At 41.7% G+C, this 12883-nt stretch overlaps 1 long non-coding RNA gene across 2 annotated transcripts in view; it reads right to left on the reverse strand.

Moving 5' to 3' along the window:
• The window catches only part of LOC127487303 (uncharacterized), a 45007-nt gene extending 32136 nt beyond the window's left edge, over window positions 1-12871 (reverse strand). Inside the window, exons 1-3 of one of the 2 annotated variants that reach the window (XR_007914053.2) lie at window positions 10905-12871; window positions 10368-10461; window positions 309-2069 (exon numbers count right to left, since the gene is read on the reverse strand). This is a non-coding gene — a long non-coding RNA (uncharacterized lncRNA). Of the gene's footprint in view, window positions 1-308; window positions 2070-10367; window positions 10462-10904 lie in introns of those variants that run through there. The other variant, XR_011386335.1, reaches the window with a different exon arrangement.
• Window positions 12872-12883: the final 12 nt, after the last annotated feature.

The raw sequence follows: 12883 nt of genomic DNA on the forward strand, positions 1-12883 counted from the left end.
TCTGTTTTTCAGTTTGACAGCATGTTAACAAATTGCATGAGACATTTAATACTTTATTATAAAAGTCTTTGTATTAGGATATTTTGCCCAACTGTATGCTGATGTAAGTGTTCTTAGCACATTTAAGGTAAACTAAGCTAAATTAGGAAATTTAGTAGGGTATGTGTATTAAATGCATTTTTAAACTTTTATTTAATAAATATAAATTTCCAAAGTACAACTTTTGAATTATGGCAGCTTTTTCCCCCCATAACCTCCCTCCCTCCCACAACCATCCCATCTCCCACTCCCTCTCCCATCCCATTCTTCATCAAGATTCATTTTCAATTATCTTTATATACAGAAGATCCACTTAGTATTTACTAAGTAAAGATTTCAACAGTTTGCACTCACACAGACACACAAAGTACAGAGTACTTTTTAGTAGTAGTTTTACTGTTAATTCACATAGTACAACACATTAAGGACAGAGATCCTACATGGGGAGTAAGTGCACAGTGACTCCTGTTGTTGATTTAACAATTGACACTCTTATTTATGACTTTAGTAATCACCTGAGGCTCTTGTCATGAGTTGCCAAGGGTATGGAAGCCTCTTGAGTTCACAAACTCCAATCTTATTTAGATAAGGCCATAGTCAAAGTAGAAGTTCTCTCCTCCCTTCAGAGAAAGGTACCTCCTTCTTTGATGGCCCATTCTTTCGGCTGGGATCTCACTTGTAGCGATCTTTCATTTAGGTCATTTTTTTCTTTTTGCCACAGAATCTTAGCTTTCCATGCCTGAGAAACTCTCATGTGCTTTTTAGCCAGATCTGAATGCCTTAAGGGCTGATTCTGAGGCCAGAGTGCTGTTTAGAACATCTGCCATTCTATGAGTCTGCTGTGTATCCCACTTCCAATGTTGGATTGTTCTCTCTTTTTTAATTTTTTCAGTTAGTATTAGCAGACACTAGTCTTGTTTATGTGATCCCTTTGACACTTAATCCTATCATTATGATCAATTATGAACTGAAACTGATCACTTTGACTAGTGAGATGGCATTGGTACATGCTACCTTGATGGGATTGAATTGGAATCCCCAACACGTTTCTATATCATTAGGGGTAAGTCCGAGTGAGCATGTGCTGAACTGTACATCTCCTCCCTCTCTTATTCCCACTCTTGCATTTAACAGGGATCACTTTTCAGTTAAATTTAAATGCCTAAGAATAATTGTGTGTTAATTAAAGAGTTCAACCAATGCTATTAAGTAGAAAAAAAAAAAACACTAAAAGGAATAAAACAGTGAGTCGTTCCTCAACAGTCAGGAAAAGGGCTGATCAAGTCATTGTTTCTCATAGTGTCCTAAATGCATTTTTGACTTAAGAATATTTTCTATTTACAATGGATTTACCAGGATATAAACCCACTGCAAGTTGGTGAGCATCTGTATTTTCTTTGTGAATGGCCAGATACCCCCAGGGAAGTCTTTCAGTCTCCCACCTACAGGGTAAATGTCCAGCTGCATCCTGGGCTCAGGTGGAGGGTAGTCTCTTAATCCCTTTCCTTTGGAACAAACATCCAGATTCTGCCAGGATGAGGGAGGGTCTAGGGCTCCAATTTCTGCTCAAACTTTTTTTCTCCCAGTCCACCTTATTAACCCTCCCTTTACCTGCAGTCCTGGTTATGCACTGTAGATACCCAAAGAGTCCAGATATTTTTTCCCTTTGAAGATTTTGCTGTGCAAATATGGTTGGCTCTCAGTGTTCGCACCTGCAGTTTGAGATTCTATTTTCTGAGGTCTGTTAAGTCACTTGCCTTTGAACCATCGATTTTCAGCTTCCAAAATGTGTTTGCTGCTCTTTCCATTCCTATTCTCTTCGTTCTTGTGGGCTTACTCTTAAAGCAAAACACGACTTATTTTTGTGGGATTTAAGAGAGAGGAAAATTACTTGCACTTGTTTAATGTCCGTAAGTCCAGACATATCTACCTCTCTGGTCAGGTCCAGTTCCTCTGAGGATGCCGTCCTTCAGGGAATTTTGATGTGACACACATAAGTTGGATACCCTTGTTTACACATGCTTCTTTTCCTGGAGAAAATATGCATTCCAAAATATCAGGACCAAGTTCTTTTCTGATTTTATCCACAGCATCTATCACAACACATACAGTAAGAAGTCTTTATTGAGGAAGTTTGCTGTATACAGAAATGTGTAATCAGCTTCCAAGAAGAGTAGTAATGAGTCTTTTCAAAGGCTGGACACTTATTCACATGTGGTTTATACTGACAAAGAATTTAAAATCAATTGGTATCTTCCAGAACTAAAACCTATAAGCTCCTTCAACAGCATAGAAGCCTGCACATCAGAAAGAGCAATTTGGGGACTGACTGCCCTCTAGTGGTACTTTAAGAAACTAACTTCTTGTACAACCTCGTATCTGGAGTTATGGGTATTTTCTGAAAATTTCCAACTGTACATAAATGACTTCTGCAGTAATCTTAGAAAAGTCCTAATTTACAAATTTACTTTGAGTTTCAGATACCATATAAGACATTAGGAAGATGAACAAAAACACAAATTACATGTGCTGTTAAAATACAATCTACTTATAATGCTTGCTTTATCTATCTTCTCTCTTAATATGACTCAATTAGATTATGACAACCACAAATGAATTAGTTATAATTCACATGGTTAGCAAATATTTGAATTTCTTTATAATAGAAAGCTCATTTTCTTTTATATTGGCAAATCCCAAATTGAGTTTCTGCTCAACTTCAAAACTAATCTGAAACACAACACAGATTTAAGTATGTTTATTTAAAAAATGTACAATGTGAAATAAATTTTCTTGGATATTACTTTAAATTTTAAACATTTTTTTAGAGGTAGAAAGAGAAACAGAGACACAGCTTTCCTGTCTATTGGTTCATCTCCCAAATGCTTGCAACAGCCAGGATTGGTAAAGGTTGAATCTGGAATCAGAATCTCAATCTAGGTCTCTCTAATCAGTGGCAGGAGTCCAATCACTTAAGTTATCACTATGGCCTCCCAGGGTATGCATTAGCAAGAAGCTGGAGTCAGAAGCAGAGCCAGGACTCAAACCCAGGTACTCCAATACAGACTGCCAGAGTCTCATATTTTATTCTTAAGAAGTTTGTTGTCTTTGTCAGCAAGGTTACAAATTCCCTACTGTGAGTAGAACAGAGGACCTTGTTTGTTTTTTGTGATCAAAAGTAGATAGGATATGGTTTGCATCAGGTCATATAATAGTTCCTAAGCCATTGCATAATACTGTAAAGTAAGAAAAACTATTAGAATGAGGAATTATTTTACCTCCAGATTATATATAACTATCTGAACTGAATAAATTAAGCCTCCAAATGCTTTGCATAGCAAAGGAGTCCGTGAAAAGAAAATATAAGAGAAATGAATATTATTAGATGTAAGTCATAGAAGAAAAAGATGGGAGACAGGTCCCCTTCCTGTCACCCAACAGCAGAAACATTGTGCATCACATCAGTCAACCAATTTGGCCCTCACATCTTCTAAGTTCCTGTCCCGCAGGAAATAGTCACTTCTATATGCTCCCCTGTGCTCTTGCCCTCCTCATCCTTCCTATACAGGTATTCTTGTTGCAGTCTTCCTGCTCCTGCTTCTATTGTTTTATACTGAGAATATCATAGGCAGATAATTTTGTTTTGGGCTTGTAAGTGCCTAGACCAAGAAGAGTCCTATTTGAACCTGATGGCAAAGCTGGAACATCACCCAGAGATTGTAGACACTGAAGTGTATGCAACAGCAGGAGGGGACCTGGGGGTTGTCTCCAATGGGGTATGGATGAGTTTGCTTTAAGAAAGAAGGGTGTGTACAGACAAATGGGTTCATCAGGAGTGTGGCAGAAACTGTTAGTTGTCCTAATATTTGGCCCCCTTTTAGGAACAACAATGGGTTTTCAACTGTCCATAGTTCATTGTTCACAGAGCTGAGAAAACATTTTCCCTGGCCTCTTGGGTAACTAATGTGTGGTCATGTTACTAAATTCTAACACCTAAGATATAAACAGAAATAATATGTATGATTTGAGGTTCTGTTTTCCAATGTTCCCATCTTTCCACAGACACATAACCTGGAGCTGTCCTGAGCATGAGGACAAGGACAGCACTAGCAATGGTGGAATGATAAGATAGAAGAACCCTAAACCTTTGACATTTTTGTACTTCAGAGTCAAACATTAACTTCAGAGAGAAATAAACTTTTATCTCATTTAAGTCATTGACATTTATGGCCTTTTTAAACACAGAGTTAGATCTTTATTCTAAAACACAGGCTTAGGGAAAGGGTTTGGTGTAATGGTGAAGACACCGCTTTGGATGTCCATGTCTCATACTGGAGTGCTTGGGTTTGAATCCTGACTCTATTCCCAATTCCAGCTTCCTGATAACACGCACTCTGAGAAGCACAAGTGATAGCACAAGTACTTGGGTCCCTGCCACCCTGCGGAAGACCCAGATTGAGTTTTGGGTCCTAGCTTCTACTTGGCCAAGCTGTTTGGACATTTAGGGAGTGAACCAGTAGATGGGAGAATCCTGCCTTTCAAATAATAAAATAAATACTAAAATAGAAAAAAAACAATAAACATATGCCAAGGAAAGAGGCAAATCCCATTAAGGGTGGAATCTAACAAAATTTGGGAGTTGAGGGGGAAGACTTCTCTGGAGGAGAAGTTTAGTCTTCTCTATAAACAATGAGAGAACTTAGCTTGGAAAAGGCCTGAAGTGAGAACTAGTATGTCACGTGAAGATGTTAACGGTAGAATAAGAAAAATGGTTCAATCACCACAGACAGGCACAACCCATGTCATTCTGGGCCTTCTTGGCACTAAGAGAAGTGAAGAAGGTGAAAAGTCAAAAGTTTCCATTTTTGGTCCTGATCAATTGTATGGAAATGGATGAAAAGCCCATTTTTTTGAGAAAAGAGACAGCAGAGATGTGGCAGGTTTGGGCGGAAGGTAAGATTTCACTTTGAGTGTGTCGAGTTTGAGGTGTTTCTGAGTAGACAGTTCTGTGGATCCAGTGCTCAGCATTAATAAACTTTGGAATCTTTTGGCAAGTAGATGGTAAATAAAGCCAGAGGAATGGATAAAATCACCCAAGGAGAAAGAATGTAAGAGTAAAGAACAGGCCTAAGATCCAGCCCTTAAAGAATTCCTGGCCATTGCGGCCAGTTGGGGAATGAACTAGTAGATAGAAGATCTCTCTCTCCTTCTCTCTCTCTGCTTCTCCTTCTCTGTGTAACTCTGATTTCCAAGTAAATAAATAAATCTTCAAAAAAAATGAGTGAATATAAGAAGGGGGACTGACCAGGAAGATGGAGGAGGAATGGCCAGACAGAAAGGAGGGAAGCTAGGCGAGTGTGCTGTCATGGAGACCATGGGAGGAGAGTATCAATAAATAGACTGGCCAATACGGTTGGATGCTGCTGAAGGGTCAAGTAGGATGAGCCCTAAGAAGAGCCTACTTAATTAACCACATGGAGACAAATGTGACCTTGATAGAGAAGCAAATACCAATAGACTGTGGGGGTAGAATCACATTTAGGCAGGTTGTATAGTGGTTGGCTGTGTGGAAAAAGGGGTATTTTTTTTTTCAAGAGATTTATCTCCAAAGAGGAAAAAAGAGATAGTCCAGTAGCTGTAGGAGATCTGAAGCTAAGGGAGGTGCTTGGTTGAGCTTTTTTTTTTAAAGGTTTATTTATTTATTTGAAAGTCAGAGTTACACAAAGGGAGGAGAGGCAGAGAGAGAGAGAGAGAGTGTGTGTCTTCCATCCGATGGTTCACTCCCCAATTGGCTGCCAGCGGCCGGAGTTGCGCTGATCCAAGGCCAGGAGCCAGGAGCTTCTTCCAGGTCTCCCACATGGGCGCAGGGGCCCAAGGACTTGGGCTGTCTTCTACTGCTTTCCCAGGCCATAGCAGAGAGCTGGATCAGAAGTGGAGCAGCCAGGTCTTGAACCGGCACCCATATGGGATGCTAACGCTTCACAGCCACAGCATTGACCCCCTTGTTGGGCTTTTTAAACCATAAAATTTGGAGCCGTCACCATGATGTAGCGGGTAAAACCACTGCCTGCAGTGCCGGCATCCCATATGGACGCCAGTTCGAGTTCTGGCTGCTCCACTTCCAATCCAGCTCTCTCCTATGGCCTGGGAAAGCAGTGGAGGATGGCCCAGGTCCTTGGACCCTTGCACCCACGTGGGAGACTGGAGGAGGCTCCTCCGGCCATTGTGGCCAATTGGGGAGTGAACCATCGGATGGACCTCTCTCTCTTTCTCTCTCCTCTCTCTGTGTAACTCTGACTTTCAAAACAAATAAAAAAAAATTTTGAGTAAACATCAATAAGACCAAAGAGAAAGATCCAGTTGCAACAAAAAGATTGAAGACACAGAATACAGAAGGGGCGATACTAATTCGAGATTCCTGAGAAGGTAGAGGGCACTCAGGGAACATTTGCTCATATTCGATTCAAAATGAAGATGGGTAAAGAGTGGCAGGTGCTCTCATGTACCCCAGAAATCATTAAATAAGATAAACATACTACTGTATCTCTCAGTAAACCAAACTTAACACACAAAAAAAATCCATGATTAACAATATCAAAATTTTAAACAAACATGAGATCAGGTTTGGTCTAGACAGATTAGGACAAGAAAGCTAACAGTTTTCTTTTGAATTTTTTTTCCTTTAAAGCAGGAGGTGAGGTTGTCTGGTGAGAGTAAGCAGGGAGGAAGATCCAAGGTTGGAGGTAAGAGGAGATGAAGTTTGCTGAAGGCAGGAAGGGAGAGAAACACTGGAGTTTCCGGGAGAGAGCGGCACCCAAGTCAGGCTGATGACCATTAGTTCGTTGTGGCACTGATCTGCCTGTTATGTGATCTCTAAGGTCCCTCTCAGAACCCTAGATAAGAATTAGGGAGGGGCCGGCGCCGCGGCTCACTAGGCTAATCCTCCGCCTTGCGGCGCCGGCACACCGGGTTCTAGTCCCGGTCGGGGTGCCGGATTCTGTCCTGGTTGCCCCTCTTCCAGGCCAGCTCTCTGCTGTGGCCAGGGAGTGCAGTGGAGGATGGCCCAAGTGCTTGGGCCCTGCACCCCATGGGAGACCAGGATAAGTACCTGGCTCCTGCCATCGGATCAGCGCGGTGTTCTGGCTGCAGCGCACTGGCCGCGGCGGCCATTGGAGGGTGAACCAACGGCAAAGGAAGACCTTTCTCTCTGTCTCTCTCTCTCTCACTGTCCACTCTGCCTGTCAAAAAAAAAAAAAAAAAGAATTGGGGAGGAAGACCGATTTGTTATAATGGGGAATTTTGGCAGGGAAAGAGGTTTAGGATACTTGCAAGACTAACCTGGTGAGAGAGAACATCAAAACATGAATGAAATATAAGCTAAATCACATGTGAAATTACAGCTCCAGAGTGAACACAAGTGCTTCAGGCTATGGGCTGGGTTATGTCACCCCCAAGATTTTTTTGTTAAAGATCCAATTCCCTGTATCTCATGATAAAACCATATTCAGATATTGGGCCTTTAGAGGTAATTTATTTTAGTTCATTAGGGTAGGTCCTGATTCAATATGAGTGTTGCTGTAAGATTTTTGAACAGTTACAAAAGCAAGACCACATGAAGACACAGAAGAAACATGGCCGTCTACAAGCCAAGGGGAGGACCCTCGGAAGAAACCACCTTGATCTCAACTCCTATCATCCAAAATTGCAAGAAAAGAAGTTTCTGTCATTGAAGCCACCCACTCTGTGCTACTTTATTATGGCTTCTCTAGCATACAAATGCACTATTTCTCTTAATTTCATAGGAATAATAATGTAGCTGCAGGGTTTATTGGCTACTTCTGTTTCCCATGAACTCTGGAGAAACTGGAATTAAGAGAAAACATGGATTTAAGAAATTGACGGCAAAATGACAAACTTCTTGAGAGTTTGAGGCAGTTCTGAAAAATTGTGAAAGGTGCATGTTGGAGAAGGGGGCCTCATGCTGGGTTAGTGTGCAGCTAGAAGCAGCGTGAGAAGGCCTGAAAGAAAGCCAGAATCTGTAGCAATGTTCCAAGCCTGCTGGTGTCTTACCTAAAAGTGGAAGCATCAGGACACATAATGGGGAGGGGTTACCACAGTCATAGGAAAGTACTGACACTGATATCTCTTGAATATTCCAAGCATCTTCACAGCTCAAAACTTTTTCACATGTTGCTTGATCTTCCCGAACTTTTCTCCTAGACATTCTCACAGTTTGCTCCCTCACCTCTTCAGGTCTTTGCTATTTAAAATTGCAACTTCCTTCATACCTGGGCACTACCCATTCCCCTTCTTTGTTATACTTTAATCCATATATAAACATTTTACTTCTTTTGTTTATTGTCTGTATTCCACTTTTTTTTTTATTCATGTAAGCTTTTTTTTTTTTTTTTTTTTTTGACAGGCAGAGTGGACAGTGAGAGAGAGAGACAGAGAGAAAGGTCTTCCTTTGCCATTGGTTCACCCTCCAATGGCCGCCGCGGCCAGCGCACCGCGCTGATCCGATGGCAGGAGCCAGCTACTTATCCTGGTCTCCCATGGGGTGCAAGGCCCAAGTACTTGGGCCATCCTCCACTGCACTTCCCTGGCCACAGCAGAGAGCTAGCTTGGAAGAGGGGCAACTGGGACAGAATCCGGCACCCCGACCGGGACTAGAACCCGGTGTGCCGGCGCCGCTAGGTGGAGGATTAGCCTAGTGAGCCGCGGCGCCCACCATTTCTTAAATATAAAGTTATCCCTCAATGGTTCAGGGTACTCACCCTCCTATCCCATGGGTACAAAACTCCCTGGGTGCTTAAGTTCCTTAAATAAACTGACATAATACTTACATATAATCCATGCACAACCCTCCATATACATTTCTAGTTTACTTATTATGCCTAATACAATGTAAATCCTATGTAAACAGTTGTTATATTGTATTTTAAGGAAGTAATGGCAAGAAAAAGTCTGTAAATGGTCAGCACAGATGCAATTTTACTTCTAATATTTTTGAGCTGAGGTTGAATTTGCTGACGCAGAACTGTAGGATATAGACGATTGTCTATAAAGTCCACTAGGCAGAGTTTTTGTTGTTTTTCACACTGCTCATTCTTGGCACAAAGAAGGTGCTCAATAAATATTTGTTTAATAAATGAATGTTTTGTATTTTAGCATTCTTGTAGATACAAGCAACGGCACTAAGGCATAAACTCATCATTTTCAATGTAGATTTTCAGTCCTTTTAAATTTATTTATTTAAGAAGTAGGGAGAGAGAAAACAAGATAGGAACTCAATCCAGGTCTCCCACTGGATAGCAGGAACCCAACTGCTTGAGCCATCACTACTTGTCTCCCAGGTCTGAATTAACAGGGAGCTGGAATCAGTAGGCAGAGCAGGTTATCAAACCCATGTACTTCAACATTGGACATTAGCATCTTACCTGCTAGGCTAAATGTCTGCCCCTAATTATCAGTCCTTAATAGTGTATCTTCTTGGCCAGTGCCGTGGCTCAATAGGCTAATCCTCCACCTGAAGCATCGGCACACCAGGTTCTAGTCCTGGTCGGGGCACCGGATTCTGTCCCAGTTGCCCCTTTTCCAGGCCAGCTCTCTGCTGTGGCCAGGGAGTGCAGTGGAGGATGGCCCAAGTCCTTGGGCTCCTGCACCTGCATGGGAGACCAGGAGAAGCACCTGGCTCCTGGCTTCAGATCAGCGTGGTACGCCGGCCGCAGCGGCCATTGGAGGGTGAACCAACGGCAAAAAGGAAGACCTTTCTCTCTGTCTCTCTCTCTCTCACTGTCCACTCTGCCTGTCAAAAAAAAAAAAAAAGTATATCTTCTTTATCTAAAAGTTCAGATATATGTAGCAGACCAAAAAGCTCAGGATCAACTTTTTTACTTTGTAAAGTGACTCTTACTAACCTGTGTGATATGGCAATTGAGGGAAAAAGTATCCTCCAAGAAAGAGAGATGTAATAAGTAATTCTCAGTAATTATGTGTCAGGACTCAAAGTCTAATTGTATGAAGAAAAAGTGAATAAATCTTGCCCTGGCAGTTCAAGAATTGTGCCTTAAAAAATCTTTATAACAATTTGAAAATTTAAATTTTTTAGTTTATAAACACAAAGACTGTACTTATGCTAGAAAAATATAGTTCATCTTAGAAGGAACAGGTCATATCAGAAAATATCTGTGGTGGATTTCCAATCATGTCACTTTTTCTTGAAGGGAATTATATGTCCTCACCTACTGCCATGCAACTTGAAGTGACCCTTTATGAGTTAACTATTCCTATAATAAAGCTGAATAACAAACCACCCAATGGCTTACCATAATAAGCATTTCTTTTTCTTCCTCACAGATCTACAGGTCAGTTGTTTAAATGAGGAAGTTTCTTCAGTCCTCCTAGGGTTCCTGGCTAGGTCTGAAATAAAAATTGACAAAGACAGACAACAGGAGAAAGCATTACATATTTATTTAATCAAGACTTTATAAAAACATGGAAGATTTTAGAAATGAAGACCCAAAGACCCTGGGAAAACTCCATTTCATGCTTAGATTTGATGAAAATGGAGTCTTGTAGAGATGTGATTGGACAAAAAAGGTATGATCTAGTAGTAATAGATTGTGAGGGAAAACACAGCAAGGCTTGTCCAGATTCTTCTTGGCCTCTCTATTGGGCATTCCTTCCTCTTTGGTGTAAGGTATGACCCCTTCTGGAATAAGGGTCTTATATATGATTTATTATCTGACAAGGTAGCTTTGAGAATTTTTTTAGGACCAGCTCTGACACAGAAAGGCGAGGGAAGGTTAGAGTAATATTTCAAGGGAGAGAGAGGTAGAGAGGTTCTAGTTTCTATGACTCACTTTGGGGATAGAGATTCTGATTTCCATGGCTTGCTTCCACAGAGAGAGGAGCAAAATGGGTCACAAAGATCTTGCTTTTGAGCCTCTTTCCTTCAGTTCAAAGTATGCAACATGTCAAGCACCATACTTTGGGGTCCTGTTTTCTGAGCCCTGACAGCTGGGATGGTACTATTTCAAAAAGTGGGCTTTCTGGGCTTATCTGCCTGAGTACCAGATTGATAGTATTTTTGATTTTTTTGGTTTGGGCTTTTTCTCTTAAAGTTGTCATTTCATTATGTGCAGGGCTTGCATATTTTCTAATGAGAAGTCTATGAAAACTCTTATTATTGTTTCTACAGAATGTGCCTACTCCCACACCCTAGCCCCAACTGCTTTGAAGATTTTCCTTTTTATCACTTTTTTCCACCAATATGGCTATGACATGCCCTAGTAGTTTTGATATTTATCCTATTTGGATTTCTTTGACTTTCTTGGGTTTCTAGTTTACAGGTTTCATCAAATTTAGAACACTTTTGTTCATTACTTCTTCAAATAATTTTTTGTCTCACCTCACTCCCTTTCTTAGGTTGCAAGTACATGGCAAACAATAGGCATCTTTGTGTTGTCCCATGGATCTCTGAAACTATTTATTCATTTTTAAGTCTTCTTTCTCTGGGTTATTTGGATTTTCTACTGCCGTCTTCAAATTCATTAATCTCCCTCCCCCATTCCACCATGGTGCTTAATGTTCTATCAATCCCATGTGGAGAATATATCCATTTTGTCTGATATATTTTTCATCTCCAGAAATTCCATTTGCTTCTTTCATTTTAATTTCTCCAGATTTTTCTCATATTTCCCCCTAAATCCTTGAGCATACTGAACACATTTATTAGGAGTATTTATAGTCTTTCTCTGTTCATCCTATTACTCTCACCATTTCTGGTTATGTTTCCATTGACTGTATGAGCTAGTTCTCTACCTGTTGGCACACCTGCTGATTTTTGATAGGATGCCTCACATTTTAGTATACTGTTGAGTCCTGGATTTTGTTGTAGTCCTTTATAGAGTATCAGGCTGAGGGGTGGCAGGAAGTTGGGTTATCTACTGAACACTGATCCTTTTAGGGCTTGTTCCCAGCTTCTGAAGAGTTACAGCAGTTTGTACTCTGGATCCCGCAGCCGAGGGCCAGTTTACCCACTACTGAGGCGAAACTGCTGCTGAGGTCTCTACTGCAGGTTCAACAGTCTCTCCACTCTGGTTACCATGAACGCAAATGATTCCCAGCCCTCTGTGCGCGCTGGTCATTGTTTGCCTTACTGCTCCCCTCTAATTACTCTTGCCTCGCCAGTTTCACATGACATTCGTGCTGATTTGTAGTCAATTAAAGATTCAAATGTACTCCCAAGCAGATTTCGGAGGCTCTTTTTCCAATAACTTCCCTCCTCTCCAGAATCCTGCTCCCATGCTCCCACCAACTGGGTCTCCCCAATTCCCTGAAGTCCAAACTGGCTCATCAGTGATCCTCGCCGAGTTTCTCTTCCCTGCATTACAGACTGGAGGCTGCCTCACAAAGCCAAGGCTCCTCTTGTTCCTACCCCACGCCGGCAAAACAAGCCAGCGCTGCCCGTTGTCCAAGGTCTGAAAAACTGTTTCAAACTGCGTTACTTTGTTCAGCTTTCTGATCGCTTGTTACATCACACCAAGTCCCACTCTAGTTCCTCTTGCCCAGAGTGCAAGTCTTCAGTGCGTTATGAAAAACAGGAATTGTTTCGTGAATGCTCCTTGTTATGGTGGAAAGGCACCTTCCTCTACGATATTGCCTCTTTTTTCCTTATCAAGGAACGCCGGCTACATAATCTCCGACTACCTCAGCCTGCGCCACCTCAGCGCCCGCAGTCCACGCCCGCCCGTCTCCCGCCCGCGCCTCTCCCGCCTTCTCCCTCCCTCCCGGCGCTTGTGCGCTCGCGCCGCCCAGCCGGCTCACTGCGCCTGCGCGG

The sequence above is a fragment of the Oryctolagus cuniculus genome, chromosome 2 (assembly GCF_964237555.1).
Source record: "Oryctolagus cuniculus chromosome 2, mOryCun1.1, whole genome shotgun sequence".
Lineage (NCBI taxonomy): Eukaryota > Metazoa > Chordata > Mammalia > Lagomorpha > Leporidae > Oryctolagus > Oryctolagus cuniculus.